Source organism: Anopheles marshallii, chromosome 3 (assembly GCF_943734725.1).
Source record: "Anopheles marshallii chromosome 3, idAnoMarsDA_429_01, whole genome shotgun sequence".
Lineage (NCBI taxonomy): Eukaryota > Metazoa > Arthropoda > Insecta > Diptera > Culicidae > Anopheles > Anopheles marshallii.
This window is the reverse complement of record NC_071327.1, coordinates 67,047,852-67,063,663: the sequence shown is the minus strand read 5'-3', so window position 1 is coordinate 67,063,663 and position 15,812 is coordinate 67,047,852.

Below are 15,812 nucleotides of genomic sequence, written 5' to 3'. Positions count from 1 at the left end.
CATATATCACATGTTATTAGTACAATGAATTAAGTTTACTTACCAGACTTTGTACTGATTGCAATATTCTGTCACAATTCTTCGATGTGTTCTGTCTTGATGGCTTTTTATGGCCTTTCGCTATTCCAGCCGTTTGAAGCCGTCTCGGTACGATTGTGAGCATTGTAATCTTACACAAATACATCCCAACCGCCATAAAAAACTGGAAAGCAAATGAAAAGGAATGCCAAAGAACTGCTTTTTTGGACCGATTATGCAAATTATTCATCCGAAAAAAAAAGGTCGAACCAAATATTTGGAGGTTGGTCAGCAACGGTTACTTTACGTTCGTTTGTTATCGTACCGATAAAGGATTGCAAAATATTTGTGATATATTAGCATCAGTTTTTTCTATGCCTTGGAAAAATGCCGTTTAAATTTGGAAATTGGTTATATATCACAATTGGAATACGAGGATAATATTGTTTTGGATCTTCTTGTCCTGTTTTTATTGAACATTAATTGCACTCCACAAAGGACATCCGTTAGGTGTTTCTAACACTAACAGGCATTTATTTCGATTGATCTTTCCAGTCGATTGAAACTTATACTTACCGTATTCTAACATAGTCCATAGTCCAAGTAAAGTCCATTAAAGATTGATTATAGTGCAAAAGCGTGGCGCACAGCAGGAACGATGTGGCTGTTTGATAAATGAAAACTTTCAACGTGAGGCACCGGCACTGCGTGGCAGGGAGCGAAACAACAGCGGCACAAATCTCACCACGAGGGTGCCGTGGGAGGATGAACCGTTCGGTAACCCGTGCCGATTAAAGATGCTTGTGATATGCGGTTCGGAACGCAAATTGATTTTTATGGTGCGTTTCGAATTTTAACAACGTGAAACTAATTTTAACGACCAAAAGCTCGTCGCTATCGGTCGATACGGTACAAAGTAGTGATGGGCGCGATTGATCGTTTTGCACAGGGGTGTAATCATATGCACCACGGATTTCTTACGGGGCATTGGATTACTGATAACATAATGGATTATTTGTAATAAAAGATAATTTTACTATAAAGTTTCTTCATGTCCCCGATAGACATTGATTGAGCATTGAGCGTTTGATAGCGAAATGCAAAAAATAGTGTGTGTGTCACTAAAGTGGAATAGATATATTTTTCGATATAAAACACTTCATTTCAACCGAAGGTCGAAGATGCTCATTTGGTCCACACCACACTTAATTGTTGTTTTCCAATAAGTATCCAGATGCTAAGTTCTGGAGAGAACTTGTCAGGCTTCGAGGCGGTCGGTTATGTCATTGGAATGACACTGATAAGTCCGGTCAAACTGACACAAGGTAGCGTGATAGCGTATATGTAGCTACCAGAAATGTAGGTTTTTTAAAAATATTTTTCTAAGAACTTCAAGAATCCAAGATCGCTGAGTCTACGAATAAGTTTGCCTACGGATTATGTAGAATATCATATGTAGGGGAAATGGTTTAACTTGCATTCGCTTATTCTAGAGATTTCATCTTACAATACGTTACCCATTTAGAATCGTTGCATAACTATTGCGTATAATATTCTTAATTGAATTTGAAATCATCTCACAGCAGCCTGTTAAGCGACATGAGTCTGACAATCTTGCCCTAAAAAAAACGTCCTCTTTGAAAGACATATTACATCGTTATGCTGTTTGGTGATTATTATTTACATTAAATAGAACGATTGATTGTTATAGTGTCAAGGGTTTTGGCATGCCCAAACGGCGAACACTCAGCAAGCCATTGCGTGGGTACAACCGAGCAACGCTTGATGTCCTCGCGATGATGAGCAAAACGCAGCTGCGCGTTCCGCCAGTCAACCGGACTGGACATTGATAAATTGGACGCTCGTTCTGCAGACCGCCCGATGGTACCGTGCACCGTAGCTGATCGGTTCGATCATGGCGGTCGGATCATGCGTGGCCCCGCACACGAGTGGTTCTCACGCGGTTCAGCGCGAATCAGCATCCCGCGCACACATGACGCGAGTGCATCCCGATTGCGCAGGGTGGCGAATGCTTTAGCGCACGTTGTCCCTGCCTGATATATGATCGATGCGCTGCCAACGTTGCCGGCACAAAACGGCAAACCGCGTGCAGAAATGGCGCGCGATAAGCAGCACGGACAGTTTTATCCCGGCGGAATCGTTCCCAGGAGGCGATGAAGGCTTCCATATATTTTTTTTATTCTTCCTTCTTTAAAATCATCGATAATTGTTGTTTACAGCCGTCGCAATTCATCCGGAGGCTGAAATGACACAACCACTCGCGGACAGCTAGACGGACGTGATGTGTACGCGTGCAGGAAAAAAAAGGGTGACGACTGGGGTTAACTGCAAATTGAATTGCGGGCTTTTGGGTACGCTTAGTACGTACGTACGTACACAGAAGATATGGGGAAAATACTTATTTATCTTATTCTTTCTCAACCCGATGTTAACTTTATCTGCTGAACGTTGATGGAGTCCTAGATAGAGATCGTTATTGGTGGGAAAATGCTTAAATTGATGTGATTCTATTAACACGGAAGATAATTTGATTCTAAATAAGGTAAATAATTTCTTATCTTACTCTGCTTATGATCACGGTTCACTGATAAGTTGTACATGATGTAGTAGAGAACTCAGTTTAGTTGCAATATTAGTTACTACATATTTTTAAATTTATATACACAAACTAGAACACACCAAATTTTAATATTTTTTTACCTAATGCATTGGCATTTAGTTTAAATATATTTATTGGTATCCGGATGTTATTGTTCTTCTAAATTGTAGCATACTGCTATCCAAAAAAAGCGTTTATAAATCTCAATTCTATTCCTATTAAAACTAATCCTTGAATGGAATCGTTTATCTTTTGAATAAGGTTTATGAACAATACGGTCAAACCGTATATTTCTATATTTCCTATATTTTGGTTTTAGATTTGATTAGAAATAGACTTAAAAAGCACAGCGCTCTTCAATTATCTTGCACATTTTATTGGGTGTTATAAAAACCTTAATAATAACCTCATTTCGATTATTGGTTTAGTTTGTTAACTGGATTTGTTTTTTGTTCTAACGACATGTGTCACTTACCTTAAAAATAATCCATACTATATATTTTAAGTTTCATATTGAATCTGATTAAATGTAGATATTTCAATACCAGCAGTATTATGGATGTATGCTAGTAGTTTGTATTGCAATAGTAATTACCGGCTCGTAGTAATGCTCCGTCCAACTCTGTTCATAGAGTAAATTCCTTCCATTGTCTCTGAAACGTCCCTTAATAGCTTCATTTGTTGTTGCTTGCTGCTCCTTAATGAATACCCATTGGTCACCTTATATGAACGATTTTAATTACGCTCGTGAGGGAATACCGATACGAAACAGAACAGCCAAAAAAAAAATCCCATCCTCATTCAACAACGGTCTGATTTTTGCTACACCCCGAGGGGAAACATCACGAAGCATTCCGCCGTGATTCCGAAATGTTCGTATTCTTGCTTGCGCTTAATTACGACACCTTCGGCCAGCTAGAATGTGATTTCTGTCTTCGCTCAGCGCACGCGTAATGAAAACTTTTCTTTTGTCCGGCGAGAGATGCATTGTTATTTTATAGTTAAGATCGTATTTTTTGCTCACTTTTTCATCCAATTTCTATCGCTTTTTGCTGGTTTTGGCTATAAAGAAAAGGTGGACTACAAGAACATGGATAAAAAATCTTAAGGGAATAAGGGAAAAGGGTTATGCTTTGTGCAATTTCCTCGTCTAAACCCGAATGCACTTCTAACGAATCTTCCGCACACGATAAAGAAAGGGGGAAAAGGGTGACAAACGAGTTTGGAAGGTGCTAGCGCCATACGGGAAAGGATATGTTGATCATGACTGTTTCCCGTCTGTTCGGTAGCGAGCAAGAGTGTATAAATTGCCTCGTCCTGTGGTAATAAATGGAAGTGCTTAGTGTAAACCCAAAAAAAAGGAATGAAGACCAGCTGATTCCATTCCTTATTTTAGGCCGTGTTATTTGTGCAGAAATCGTACCCTGATCGCTTCAACCCTTCTTGGAATGTTGCTCTTCCATGTCCGATACGGAACGGTAGCGAGGATATCAATCTTACCGAATGTCCAAGAATGACCATGAATGTGAAAATAAAAAAACACACAATCGGCTCTATGATAGAAACTGACACGTTCAGCGATCCTTTTACTGTCCATTTCGATTCGCGGTGGACAACGCCTTCCCGGTGGGCATGAATCGGTGTAGCAATAAACGGAAGGGGAAGATTTTTTTTTAGGTCCTGTCATTCCGTAGGGCAGCGTAGCGGCCTGCTGAAGTCTTCCGTCCTGAAGGACACACTGGCGAAAGGGAAAGAATAGGAAGCGCCTGTAGACGGATAAAGCAGAATCCTGTCTTGTGAAGGGTTAACTCTCTGGACACTGGTCACTCACCGGGGCTCCGGGTGTGTAATCTTCCATTCGAGCACGTTTGGTTGTTGATTGTTTTTTTTTTAATTCTTCTGGCATAACTGTCCCTCTTGCGTAAGATGACCCTCCGGCAATGGACGGTAGTTAAGAGGATGCGGTAGTACGTAAGATTAAGGACTGCGCAACGGTCAAGCAGCTGGACATTTGGAAGGTGCGATCGGCAACGATGACCGGTGCGAATGGACAAACAGGACGCATCCTTCCGTCCATGGGAATGTACCGGTCAAACGGGTTATTCTTGGACGCTTGTGACGGTTTGTGTCTTTCCGCGGGATGCTTCGGTTGGGGTAGTGTGTCAGCTCGGGGGATTTTTTTTTCGGTTGCTTGCCTGTCGAGACACAGAATTTTAATTTTTCATGCTAATGTTTGGCCTGTTCTAATCGTGGGAAAGTCCGTTCTGTGCGGGCCATCGGGCGAAAAATCTTTACTTCCTTGCTTTCTAACTGCCAACGGCTAAAACTTCGTCCTTTCTGCAGCTGCCCGACAGTGTCACTGCTGGTCAGTGAAGATCGGATTATTAACGGACAGTTTGCGAAAGGGCTACCAAACCAGCTAAGCACAGAATGCCACAACGGAGTGAAAAGAAGAAATGATTAATTTAAATACGTTGGTTTTTTTTTTTGTATTGCCGTTTGTATTGAGCTGGGAGCACAAATTTCCGGTAAACATTATTAAAAAACAAATAACATAAACAATGCTATTGAAATGGTGAGTTCGGTTAGATTTGTTATAACCATGTACTAAAGAGTATCTCAATTATTGAGATTTTTAAAATTAACCGATATGTCTATCTAATTTCTTCGAAAAATGAACTTTGAAATAAGTGTTAATTGCAAGAGTTGCATTCATTATTAAGACGAAATGCAAGTTAATCCTGCACGGAATGTTTTGTTACGAAATTCGGCAATTAGGCACAGATCTCTAACTTCAAAGATCCTTGTGGACGACCGAGAACTCCAAGAAGAGTTTTAAATTCTTCTCACCTCAACTAAGTTGGGTTTCTGGGCAATCATTTTTTGGGACTGGGAAATGAGGAAAAAGGTCCAGATGAGATTCGTTCAAAGAGCTTCGGTGTTTTAGACCGATAGGCGTAGCACGCGCCCATGGAACCATTGCCTCTTTAGGCCATAGTGTATAAATGCATATCGTAACAACACTGTGATCACAAGTAGAAATATAGTAAAACACTTTAAGGGTATATTACGTACATAATTATTTAAAAATGCGTTCCATCGTGAACATCTCGCCATTACGGTACCGCGCACTATAATGAGTCTAATCAACGTTAGACGTAAACAGTGCGTTCCTTGTGTGGGTAGGAATCCTACTTTGGCTAGGCTAGGGTCTGCCTTATACAGCGTTATCGCTGTCGCTCGCAAAAGCGTGTCCCAATCAACAGCGGCTGTAAGCTTTTAGTTTTAGCGATGATGCTGTTGTGTCTCGTGCCAACCTGGGGCCAGTAGAGAGAGAGAAAAAAGGCACACAAATAAATAAAACCTTTCACAAGCTATCAGCGCTTCGTGTAGATAAATGAAACCTGCAAACCTAGAAAGGAGATTTATTTCCTCCTCCGTTACCTTGGCATGGTGTAAAAGCCGCTCAGGAAAAGCACAAAGTTGCTTCACGCCCGATCGCACTAATTCATCGTGCTCGTGCGCTTGTGTCATTTGCCTGTTTACGCGCGTACGGTTTGCGCTGGATCCGGTTGAGGTTAGAAAAATGGGGTGGAAAGGAACAATTTCAAATTTACCCCCGACACACACCATAAACGATGGCGCTTAGTCGCCTCGTTGCCGCACGAATGTTACGATTGTATTAAGCAGGATGAGAAAGAGAGCACAAAAAATCAAGTTCCTAGAAATGAATGAAGTGCATGAATGAAATGAAGGTTTAATAGCAATCGTGAAAATGGCCGGCCTGAGGTTTACCTCACGTTCGCGTTACGTTAGGTTTGTTCGCTTAAATTACTTACTTATTGTGCTAGTTAAAGTGAACAGATTTGAGAGATACTAATGCTAGATGCTCTTTCAAGTTAGAGTCAACTTAATTAGTCTAATTTAACTAGTTAACTTGTAACTTTTAAATATTCTGTCTCGAATATGTTTAAGTAGTTTATGTCTTTTACCGCACGAGGTTCCCACCAAAGCATGTATTTAGAGCAAAACTTATGACCCATAACAGCATGTCCCTTCTTTAATGAATATTTATTTACTCGATTTGTGCAACGAATGGTGCAGACGGTGCCTTTCTCATCAGAACTAAAGATTTTTCAGCTTTTCTTTAAGTGTAGCGAGCAGCAAAACGCAAACACAATAAAATGAACCTTGCTATGCGTACGAACGGGGACAAAATCCGGGACTATGCAGAACAATCGGGCACGTACGTGGTGCCCTTGTGGAAGCGAAACGGCACTTTAAAGGCACCTTTACGACATGTGACCGTGTGCCGGGATGCCATAGCACATGAATCACGTATCATTTATCGGTGAAATGGTGCGGAGAAAATGGTTGCGTAAACTTCAAACGTAACCAGAACGTCGACGGGTTGTCGCCGGCACAACGCGCACACCGGAGGAACCTGTTCCAGTGACCAGGCTTGAGAAAATTGAGTCAATTAGCGTGACGTTTTCGTTTGCCGGAGTTGTCGATATAAAATGTGCAAATGTGGCTTTATAACCTGCGCCTGCAATAAACGCATGCCCGCGTGATGGGTTAGCTTAAGGTAATAATTATCTTATTTCGTTTATGAAGATCCCTTGCTTGAGATTTATGAACTTTTTCTTGCCGCTTGCAACAAATGCTCGTACCGCCTGGTACCGAAACGCATGCAGGGTAATGGTTTATTACATTACAATCGGTTATTTCTTTATGACTGATTCGTCACTTCACTTGTGTTGGGCAGTGAACGTCTAACTTTCGGAAGGATTTATCGTTTTTTCGCTTAATTAGCGATTTAATTCCAACGCAAAGGTGTTTTTTATTAAACATTTTTGATGGCGCCGTCCTACCGACTCTCCAATTTTATATTTAATGATTTAAAAATATTTGCTCATTTTCAACTTCCGATGCGTTATTCTCCCTTTGCAAATTGTTTTTATACTGGCACTCAGCAATAGAGTGTACGAATCACAAATGAAAACGTAATTAAGTAAAAGAAGCGAAGAGTTCAAAAATATGCAAAAGCTAACAAAAGTGATGGATGCAATAAAAGGCGTAAAGGATCCCGTGCCGCGCATATCGTAAACCTCCATTAATCGAGGAACAGGATGCTGAAATCTGTGGAAAGATTGAAAGAATTAATGCGCACCGCTGTATCCTGGTGGTGGTGGTGGACGACAGTGTAATAAAAGACGAGATAAAACGAATAACTTAAACAGCAAGACAAACGAACGATGAAACCCGAACGAAACTAGAGCTCGGGGAAACCGAAAGGTGTCCTCGCCTACGCAAACTTTCGACTTATGCTTACGGTCGTACAATTCGATTGCGCAACTTGCAACGTTTGGTAAGGATGCATAAAATGTATCTCGCCAAACATTGGCGATCGTTGCATGAATTGCATTTTAAGAGGGTCATTTGCACATTTCACTTCAATGGAGATCAAATAATTGAAGTGAGATATGTTGATTGTACTTTTTTATTCATTTATTTATTTTATTGTTAAGTTTAATGTTACAACAATAAATAAAACATTCATATTTGGCTATTTTTCAATACTCGAGACTTCAATGTGCCGCAAGTTTTGTTAGCAATAATTTTGGATCTTCAGTGCTGATGTTATACACTTTCAAGTAACACTGATCAAGAATTTTATCACGAAAAAGTGATCGAATTTCCCCGAGAGAAAATGTTTCGACGAAACCATTGATCGAACAGTTTATTGGATGGTTAAAACATTTTTGCCTTTCATTTATTTAACATTCCTCCAAAAAACCTTCGATTGCTTCTGCACTCAACATCATGTCCTGTGGCTGCATTGCGGGACAAGTGAAGACAGTGCAACAGCGTCTTTACATTCTCTCCTGATTTCTTCTTGAGCCGCCCGAAACAACTCCTTACAAGTCCTCCTATACCGTTCGTGAACGGTTTTAGCTTGTTGCCCAGTTGTTGTGCCCGTCCCTTCACCCAACGTATTCTCCGCGTACTGCTTCGTCACGTTGCATCCTTTTCTTCGGGCGTGCCACCACCACCGGAATGGAAAAGATGATGCAGGGCCCTGAGCGCCAGGACCCGCAGGCCCCGGCCGTTAAAGCCATTTGGAACGTTTTTCCATCCCCGCCGGACAGATAACTCATTATCTTTTGTCTTTAATCATTCACGAAATGCAATGTTCGCTGTGGCTTTGTTTTGACTCGTTTCCCTTGAGTTACATATGCGTGTGTGTGTGTGAGGGTTTTTTTTATAATCACGTCTTCACCTTACAGGCATCCTGTTTCCCATGGTCGTAGTAAAAATTGTAAGGGTTGTTTTACTTGCCAACACAGCACACTTTCCAAAAAGGAGTAAAGCGACGAATGAAAGGGAGCAAAGAAAAAAAGTTCCACCGTAGTCCTTTCGGGACGATTCACTCACTCACTGCACACGATCATTCTTTTTCTCTCGTTTTGGAGTTGGCCGCAGTTGGAAATGGTGGTGGACCACGGGTTCCTGCTTGGGACTTTTTTTTATCAACTCCGATTTTGGGGAGTACGGCGGCAGAATGGCATTTTTTCCTGCGCTCGTTTTGGGTTTTCGGTTCACTTTCCATTTACTCATGCTGATTGCGGAGGGACCCAACAATGCACTCGGACCATTTTCATGCACAACACTGCTATCTGCTGCTCGTTTGTTTCAATGCATTTCATAGTTTGTGTTCATTTTGGTTTTGTTTTTGGTTGGCTGTCGCTTCATAAGGGAGTTTTTCTGTTTTTTTGAGTCTGTTTTTCGTTAATGTTTCACTTTATCTTGTGCTTTGTTTGTTATTCTGGCGGAATCACGGCATGGAGCGAGGTGAAGGTGAACGGGCGATACTGCTGGTTGATTGTACGTGTTCGGGGTTTTTGGTCGCGTGAAGTTGCAGGAGAATCCCTTTTAATGTTCAGTGTTTTTATTTCGCTGTATGTTACACCGTTGACAGGTCACGAATGCGTCGGAGTTGCTAAGAAGTTGAAGTTGTAAATACAACACTGCATAAGGTGTGTTTCTACACCGTGAAATAAATGGTTAAAATTAAGTTAGTTTTGAAAGTAGGCTTGTATGCTTATTTTTATAAAAAAAGATGAAATTATAATACTTTTAATGATTTATTTATTTTGAAATCATACGAATTAATTGAGTTGGAATGTTTTAATTTAACTTAATGTTTTTTTAAGTTAAAAAATAATCTTAGACGCGAATGAAGCTGCCCAGCTCAAAGTCTCTATAAAAACAATAAGCAACAACAAAAAATAATCTTAGAGTCGCTGAATTTTAACTGCAGTGTGTTGGTGGGCCGCAGTATTGGTGCGCGAACGCGCGGACCGTGCAGTTAGAGTGCGTGCCGGAGCCAACACTTGCGGTGTTGTGGATCGTGATTTCAGCGCGGAGAGTCACAAAGAGAGATCGACGTCTTCGCGGCGGTTTTTTTTCCGTCTTTGGACGCCGCTGGACGCCGACGAAACGCATACAAGAGAAGGAAACGTATTAAGATCGTTTCTCCATGCATTGTGTCCTCCCACCGTACCAGGCCTCGGTGGAGGACGTTGATGATGTTGATAAGTCTCTCCGTTCCCGTGGTGCTCCCGCACACTTTTGGATACGATGCCGTGCGCATATGTATGGGATGGCCACTTCACGTATGGGAAGGGTTCATCGCCATGCACGGCAAACGCATCGAAGTCTTTTGATGGAACGAACGCAATCGCTACGCACCCGCGGGTGAAGGGTGGTGGTCGATCGGTCGAGGATTGTTTGGATGAAAAGGGAGGGAAAAAAACACAAATAAATAACATCACTCCTTATGAGCGTGGCCCAAGATTTTTTCAACAGGCAAAAGCAAGAAGAGGCAGAGAGAGCCTTTTGAATGGTTGAAGAGGACAGAGGACGCAAGAACCTCTTGCTCAGCAGTTCCCTGTGCATCGACATACACATAGTCCCAGGAAGCACATTTACTCTTGAACGACGACACATGAGGTTAAAAAATAGAATTTTGGATAATATTTTTCCATGTGAAACAATCGCACTTTACGTGTCTGTAAAACATTTTTATCATTGATTTGTTACACGACTTATGCAAGGTGGAAAGATGTATGTCATGTTTAAATTATTTCTTTCAAGCATGTATCGCCGATGGCAGGTTAGATTCGCTCCGAAACCAAATACTCTCTATGGATCTGAATTTTACACGTTGTTCCAGACCCTTCGCCAATCCGCCAACTGACTACCCTGTTTGACTCACCATTTCGATTCGAAAATCGATAAATACTATCACCACAAACTCTGTGACCGGGATTGTGGTCCTACCGGGCGCGATATTAATTTCGAATTAGAGTCCCGAGCCGAAGAAGATGAGGCGAAAGAGGAATAGTTTTCGTATCGAATTGTGAATCGGCTTAGTTCCCTTTGCCCGGGGGGCATTTGAATTTGACTGTTTCTGGAACACGGTTCACTATCTGGCGATCGCCTAATGGGTTGTGGGCAGAAATCTTAAACGATTCATATGTCTATAGGGTTACTAACTTTACTATAAAATGTTGAAAGTTTTGTAGAGAAATTCCAATTCCTTGATCAGATGACAATTTTCCAAAAAAGAATCTAAACACAATTTATTGTTTACAACGGTATCTGCAAATATGAATATAAAAAAAAAATCTTTAAAAAGTCATCCACTTTCTTCCGTTTCAACAATTGCACTCGAGACGAAAAAGAGGTTCGTCGCTTGAGCATACCTGTTGATGTCTTTCTATTTTCTATGTGGCTTTTGCTTAATCGGTCACTAATTTGTTTGGTTCTTCTTCTGTGTTCTTAATGGGCAACCAAATTCTCAAATCTTGTACTGGCGCACATACCCGTTGTACGTTTGTGAGGGTACTTCATAGCACTGCCGACCGGGAAATGGTTTCTTTGTGCGCACGTGCCAGCTTAGCCGCAATATCTTGGTGCAATTGTGGACGCAAAAAAAAAGTTGAAGTATAAACCTCGTGAAGATTCAGGCAAAAGAATAATACTCCGATCTACAGTCCACCGCAAACGTTTGTTAGTTGGAGCGTCGTGGTGGATTTTATTGCGCGATTTGCAGATTACGTTTCTTCCTGGTTAGCTTCTTCTGCTGTCCGTCTCCCACGCATCATTGGCAGCACTTGGAAACGCCTGAATCTCGCACCCGCTCCCGAACCTCCAGCCCATCCGAAACCGGCAGCATCCGAAAGGAGACCCTCGGACGATTATAGCCTTGCGATGTCCACGGTCAAAATACCTTGCCATAATAAAAATGCGCGCCGCTTGTGACTTCTTGAAAGTTAAGCTTTTGCCGGCCCTCCACTGGTACTTCTCGGTTCGGGCGCGTACACACCTATACAGATGCACACCGCCGTACTCACAACCCACCTGACAACGACGCTGGTATGACGGAATGACAGCTCGACAGCCTTCGAGGTGACCGCGATTGAGAGCGGACCCCTAATAGACAGCGTCGGCGTCGTTGTGAATGTGGTTGCTTTGGGCCACCGTCCTGAACAGTTCGATCGTTTGCGATCTTTTGGTTTGAATCATGCGCGAGCTGTGTTTGCGAGTGAATCGTAACCAACACACGCAAGGATATGTGTATCACCCTAGAGCAACTCGCATTTTATATCTTTGGTAAGGTATAAATTGTGAAGATTCAGTAGAATAGCTCAAAAAGTCTAATGGTAAAAGTAATTGAATTTAAAGCACGAAGAGCAATTTTAGCGACAAGATCTTTGGAAAATGATATTTGTGCTATATGCGGTACAAATGTTTCAATCAGGGGGTTCTCTAAAAGCTTCATATGCTTGTGATATTTTTAAAGTTTTTCAAGGTTCCTAAAGCATTGGAAATATTCATCAAGGATATGATTTTTCTACTATTCCAATGAAAAGAAACCAAAATAAGTTTCATCGCAATATTCCGATTTGACGTATGTAACGTCACGAATATCCACCGTACTTGCACCTTGGAGAATGTTCAATTGTTGATATTAATCTTACTGAATCAACCATTTCTTCTGCAACGATTGGTAATACCACAATTACAGCACTGTTCTTAACAGTGGTTTTAGTCCCCGCGTCTTCCGATCCCTGCGTATTAGCTTGCAAGATATGATTCTCTCTTGCTGTCGATCTCTTTCATAAATCTTTGCTCCTCATTCGCTGGTGGCAGGTTCGAACCTTACCTCACCGTCACTGTCTACTCTCCCCACCCGCCGGACACTTGCGTTGACATTTACCGAACGATGTGTTGGTTTGCGTAAGTGAGTGGGCCGCACGGTAAGAACGAGGCCGCGAACGGTGGTGAGCCACGGGTGCAGGAAAGAGATGCCGAACGTTCGAACGGTGCTGTGTGCGTACGGGCGATCGTTTTTCATCCGCTTCATCAGCTTCGATCGGTGCCACTGGCTGGGATTCCCTTTCTCTCGCTTCTCGGGACATTCGAGCTCACGGTACGGGGCTTAACCTGCTGTACGTGTGTTGGTTCGGGCAGGTTTACTATGCCACCAACACAACCGTGCTGGTTTTGCTTTGGGTTATGGGCAAATGCGAGCGGGCGGGAGTGGTCGGACGAGTTGCCGGGTTGTTTCTGCTGCTGCTGTTGCTTGCCGTCGACGCTGAAGCACTCGTAAGCGCTTCGGTTGTTGGCTCGCAGGGTCGTGTCGTATGTTTCAGATCGTTACTGCTCTGCTGCCCGTTGCTGCGCAGTTGCTAAGAAACGAAACGCAGGAAAATCGTTTCGTACGTGCGTCCCGCGGTTTTTGACGTTCGTAACACTGTTGTGCGCTACTATCTAAGAACCACCTGCTAGCGGTGGATGTGCGAATGGTTTTTGGAACGTGCCGTGCTTGTGAACCGTGAAACAATTTGTGTCTTTCGTCCCGAGGACGCGCTGTACGGCGGTGGGGCTCCGAAAGGACTCAACAGATTTGGTGGGTGTGCATGGAATGTGTCGTGTTGCTCCCAGCGGTAATGAGCGGGGAAGGAAGTGAGCGAGTGGAAGCGTGATACACAGCACCACCGGATAGTGGTTGTATCGTCCTCGAACCGTCACGCTCGCGCCTAAACTGTGCGTTTTTACACGGTGCGTGCGTGTGTGCTGGAGTATAGTTTCTGTGTCTGGTTGGTGCTTCGTGAAGAACCGTGTTGATTGTTCTCAACAGGCAGATTTAAGATATCCAACAGCTCGCAGGAAATGACAAGGAATCGTCCATTGCTCCAAAGTGTCCCCGGGTTCGTCGCTTATCAGCAACCGTGCAGTCGTTGAAGTCTTTCCTCTTTCTTTGTGGCGCAAAGTGTTTTACGAGAGTGCTGCTTAGCGTAAGCAGCAACTAATGTGTGTTTATTGTTCGTGTACCGTGAGTGAGTGTACAAATTTGGAGGATCAGTAGCGGTGAAGCGAAAAAAAAGTGGAAATAAATATGCCTAGTGAAGTATAAATGTAACATCGATGACGTAGAGCCCGGAGGTCGAGAAACGCGAATGCTGCGTTGCTGCAAATACAAAAGAAGCTGAACGGTGCTGAGTGCAATCAAGGTGCAACGCGGAAATAAAGTGCAATCGTGGTGAAGGAGCGAAATTAAAGGCAGAAATAAGCGCCAACCAATATACCGCGTACGCGCCTTTAGGGCGAGTTTGTGCCAGTGTGTGGTGTGGATTCGCAATGAAAGGTGGATTATACGGAGCTAAGCTACTGCAGAGGCGGGAAAAGATAGATTAAATCAGCAAGCATCTCGTGTCACCGTCAGCGATCGCTTGTCGGGCATAAACAGCAAGTTCCGGCACACGGGTAGTAGACAACAAAAGGTAAGGAGTAGTAAAACCGCGCACACTGTTTTTTTTTCGTCCCATTTGAAGATGACCGTTTTCTCCGGGAACGGGAACTAGAATATTCCATTTCCCCTGTTTTCTTCTTTGTCAATTCCGTCCGGGAGATGGACCGCTTGGAAAGAACGTTGCCTTCGCGCTTTGCATGCCATTATGTATCGGTGTGCAAAGCACAAAACCCCTACCGTCCGTTGCCGTCGCGTGTTTCTGCACGGCGAGGGATTGTGTGTCTTCCCCGTCAGCTCGTTGGACGGGCTGAGCGAAATTGGACGACCCGGGTGTGTGCTTGGAGAAATATCCGCCTGCAGCCTTTGGCGTGTTGCTGATGTGGCGTGGGGAAAGGACGGAGGCGGAAGGCGTAAAGGGAAACAGGCAATACAAGTCACCTCCTGTCTCTCGTGGGGGGAGATACACATATCGCTCACGTTCGCGAAGTAAAAGCTTTTTTCTTCGCGTTGAATTCTCCATCTTCTGCAGCAGCCCAGGTCGTGCCCGGTGCTTTCCTGAACTTATCTTGCTACAAAAAAGAGAGAAAAAATAATCCGCACGCTTTGCGTCGCCTCGAGTGCAGTGTTCTCCCAAGGGGGTAGATCTTTCCCTTGGGTCGTGCAGAAATATTGTCTCCAATGTGTCCCGAAGTCTCGATTGGAAAGAAGCACACATACACACACACACCATCAAACCACGAAAGCGAGGACATTTGCAACAATTTGCAACAAAATTTGGAAGGACGTAATGTTGTTTCAGCGTATTGGTTGGTGTTGGGTGTATTTTAAGCTTAATGATATAAAGCGCTCCACTACTCTCGGGGTGACTTCATGGCTTTTGAACGGGGATTTTGTGTTTATAGCGACCCCAAAATCATTCCTACCCTTCGGTAAGGGGGCGTGTGTGTGTATGTGTGTGTGTGTCGATGGAGGCGCCGATCCTCTCGATCGCACAACTCTCAGCCATAAAGTGTTGCCATGCCAATGATCCGGAAAGAGTCACTTGACGCACAAGGGGGGAGTTTGGGCACCGTAAAGAGAAGGAGTAGATATGGAAGCACCGAAGGAACGATAGAGAGCGCGAGGAATAAATTGTGAAATAAAAACCGATCAAAATGGAAGAGACGGCACACAATGCGCGAAGGGGAGAGAAAAAGTTATGGTTGTTGGGATAAAAATAACCATATGTGTAAGCCCTCACTCACACCGGTACGCGCATTGCATGCCAACCAGTGCGAGGCAAATCAAAGTGAGAGAAACAGAGATAGCCCCAGCCCAACAACAGAGCGCGAGATAAACGAAGAATAGAAC